Here is a 3,806-nt window from a genome sequence, read left to right on the forward strand (position 1 = left end):
TGTGCATGGGGAACACTCGAATGCATGGGGGAACACTCGAATGCATGGGGGAACACTCACGGGCTTGAGGGCTCAGTCCTACACGAAGAACTATAGGTAACTAAGGAGTGCTAAAAGTCTTCCCCAGGGAAGCCCATACTAAATGGTTGTTTAATTGTCGGGCCTGAAAGCATACACATACAAATAAGAGTATGCAGACCGAGCAGGTTGTATTCATGTGTTCAGGAATATATACATACATATATATAATATATATTATTATATACATTAAATACATATATACATTATATACATAATATTATATATAATTATATGTATATATATGTATATATAATTTATTATATGTAATTGAAGCACATACGTACACACACAGACACACACAGACACACACACACACACGAAGGTTAATAATACTACCAGATTTCTCAAAATTAGAAAAAGAATAAGCAACATGGATTGAAAAGATGGAGAATATGTAAACAATTATATGCCAACAAGTTTGAAAACTAAAAAAGACATGAACAAATTCATAGGAAAATAGAAGATCTATAAAGAAATAACAACTACTAAGGAAATTGAGCTAGTTTGCAGTTGACTAATAATAACTTTGAGCCATCATTCTAAAAACAAGGAAGCTCTTTCACACCCCAGGAAAGGTGAAACACTAATGTTCATCCCAGCAGGCCAGCATGAATTTACGCCCACGATGGACAAGGGCAATGCACAGGTGGAAATCAGACATCTCACTGATGAACAGACGCAAACCGCAGGTTAGTGTGGGAGTTAGAATGAGTGGCTTCTATAGCTCGGTTATTTGCACGCTCGGTCTCAAGTTTATGAAGTATTTGGGAAGAATTAGAGGTGTGGCCAGGCGGCTCCAACCGAGCAGGGCTTTCCTTGCCAGTGGAATGTGTAGAGTGTACAGCCAATCTCTTGTCTCTTGTCTTCTGTTCGACATGGCATCTTCTGATATTCAGGCGAAAGAGCTTCCGGCCAGGCTTTTGAGCTGATTCTCAACCCTTGGTCAAAACAGTCTGTCCCTGAGTTCCCCCTCCCCCACCCTCCCTCCCTAGCAAAGAAGAAGGATCTTTCCCTAGAGGAAATTCAGAAGAAATTAGAAGCTGCAGAAGACACAAGTCTCATGAAGCAGAAGTCTTGAAGCAGCTTGCTGAGAAGCGGGAGCATGAAAAGGAAGTGCTTCAGAAAGCCACTGAGGAGAGCAACTTCAGCAAAATGGCAGAGGAGAAACGGACCCACAAAATGGAGGCTAACAAAGAGAACCGGGAGGCGCAAATGGCTGCCAAGCTGGACCGTTTGCGAGAGAAGGACAAGCACGTTGAAGAGGTGCGGAAGAACAAAGAATCCAAAGACCCTGCGGACGAGACCGAGGCTGACTAAGGTGTTCCGAGAACTGACTTTCTCCCCGACCCCTTCCTAAATATCCAAAGACTGTACTGGCCGGTGCCATTTACTTTTTCCCGCCTGACAAATATTCTAGAAGCTGACGTAGAACCGTATAGGTAGATCCAGACCGTGAGATGTTTTAGGGGCTCAAGGGGAGAAACTGAAAGTGTTTTGCTCTTTTTTAAAGTGTTAGCTATTTTTCTCGTTGCATCTTTTCCACTCGGGCACACTCGGTGTGCTGGGTTAATGGCTAGTGCTGTATTGGCTGTGGAAGACGTTCGTGAAGAGTATGTAGTGGCTTCTTCCAACCCATTAGATGCTGAGTATCTGTTCACTTTGAGATCCCAATTCTGTCCCAATCTCACTAGATGCCACTGTACTTGAATGGTTAATAAACTACACAGTGCAAAAAAAAAAAAAAAAAAAAAAAAAGGTGTGGCCTTGTTGTGTCATTCATTGAAGGTGGAAAAGCCCAATGTCTGTGCATATGTGTGTCTCTCCCGCTCCCACCCCATCTCTCTCTCTCTCTCTCTCTCTCTCTCTCTCTCTCTCTCTCTCTCTCTCTCTCTCTCTCTCTCTCTCTCTCTCTCTCTCTCTCTCCCTGCTGCCTATGGATCAAGATGTAAAACTCTCAGCCACTGCTCCAGCACCATGTCTGTCTGTCTGCTTCCCACCATGATGATAATGGACTGACCCTCTGAAACGCCCAGTTAAACCCTTCCTTTTATAAGAGTTGCTTGCCTTGGTCGTGGTGTCTTTTCAGAGCAGTAGAACAGTGGCTAAGACAATTAGCAATAACTGTGTAGGATTGGCCAGGTGGTTCAGTGGGAAAGCCACCAAATCTGATGACCTGAGTTCAACCCCTGAAACCTAGATAGTGGAAGGAGAAAATGGATCCTACAGGTTATCCTCTGGCCTTCATTCACATGCACACCATCACACACACACACACACACACACACACACACACACACACACAATAAATAAATAAATAAATAAATAAATAAATAAATGCAATAACAACTTTTAAATGAAAGCACTTTTAAATTAGCATTGTAGGGCTAGAGATGACACAGTGGTAAAGAGCATGTGGCTCTTCCAGAGGACTGGAGTTCACTTTCTGTCACCCATATCGGGCAGCTCATAGCTGTCTGCAAGTCCAGCTCTAAGAGGATCTGCTACGGTTGGCCTCCATGGGCACTATATGCACATATGCCTAATTTTAAAATAAAAATACATCTTTTTAAAAAAATTAACATTATAACCCAACATGGCAGTGTATGCCTTTAGTCAGAAGGCAGAGACAGGTAGATCTCTGTGAGTTTGAGGCCAACAAGTTCCAGGACAGCCAGGGCTGTATAGAGACCCTATCTCAAAAATAAAAAGTACTGAATGAGAGAAACTGGGGGCTAGAGAGACGGCTCAGGAGTTAAAAGCATATACTGCTCTCCCAGAGTTCAATGTCCAGATCTCAAATGGCTTGCAACCACCTACAACTCTGGTTCCAGAGGGATCCCATACTCTGACCTCTGCAGGCACCTCTATTCACACATATATGTACACACACACACACACACACACACACACACACACACAACCTAAAAAGAAAGCTGGTGTGGTGCACCTTTAATCCTAGCACTCAGGAGCTCTGACCTGGCCAACCTGGTCTACAGAGTGAGTTCCAGGACATCAGGGCTACATAGTGAGATTCTGTCTCTGAAACAAAGAATTGACACCTGACCAAATTGTATTTGTCACAGGTAGACAAGATCATTTCTACATTGAATAGCTAATTACTAGAAAAATCATTGTATCTCAATAAATAAAAGATTTAAATTAATCTTATTCTTCATTCATGAGAGATACAAATATGAATCCTTTGTCCACTGAAACACAACCTCCTTAAGCTTCAAAGGTTCATCAGCAGGCAAACTCTCTTGTCAGTGGCACACTGCATACCTCTTATAGGAACCAGAAAAAATGGATACCTATTCTCCACATATGCCATAGTCACCAGAAACCACTGGAAATCATAGACAAATTATTGATTTTAACAACAGTTTAGCAAGTTACTAAATGCAGAAAATACAATACACAAAGTCATTGAATTTGTACAATCAGCAACAACTTTCTTTTTCGTTTTTTGGGGAGCTGGGGACCGAACCCAGGGCCTTACGCTCTACCACTGAGCTAAATCCCCAACCCCTCTTTTTCATTTTTGAGGAGACAGGGTCTTATCTGCTAACCCTGTAGCCCTGACTGGCCTTGAACTGAGAGTTCTGCCTGCCTCTGGCTCCTGAATGCTGAGATTAAAAGTTTGCATCATCACACCCAGCTTTAATAATTTTTCAAAGGTGACCATCTTGCATTAGTCCCCTTTCCCACTGTTGGGATAAAACACC

At 42.5% G+C, this 3,806-nt stretch overlaps 1 pseudogene; it reads left to right on the top strand.

The window, feature by feature from the left end:
* Nucleotides 1-956: 956 nt before the first annotated feature.
* On the top strand, nucleotides 957-1,781 carry Stmnl-ps1 (stathmin like, pseudogene 1; annotated as a pseudogene).
* Nucleotides 1,782-3,806: the final 2,025 nt, after the last annotated feature.

This window comes from Rattus norvegicus, chromosome 10 (genome assembly GCF_021556685.1).
Source record: "Rattus norvegicus strain SHRSP/BbbUtx chromosome 10, alternate assembly SHRSP_T2T, whole genome shotgun sequence".
Taxonomy (NCBI): domain Eukaryota; kingdom Metazoa; phylum Chordata; class Mammalia; order Rodentia; family Muridae; genus Rattus; species Rattus norvegicus.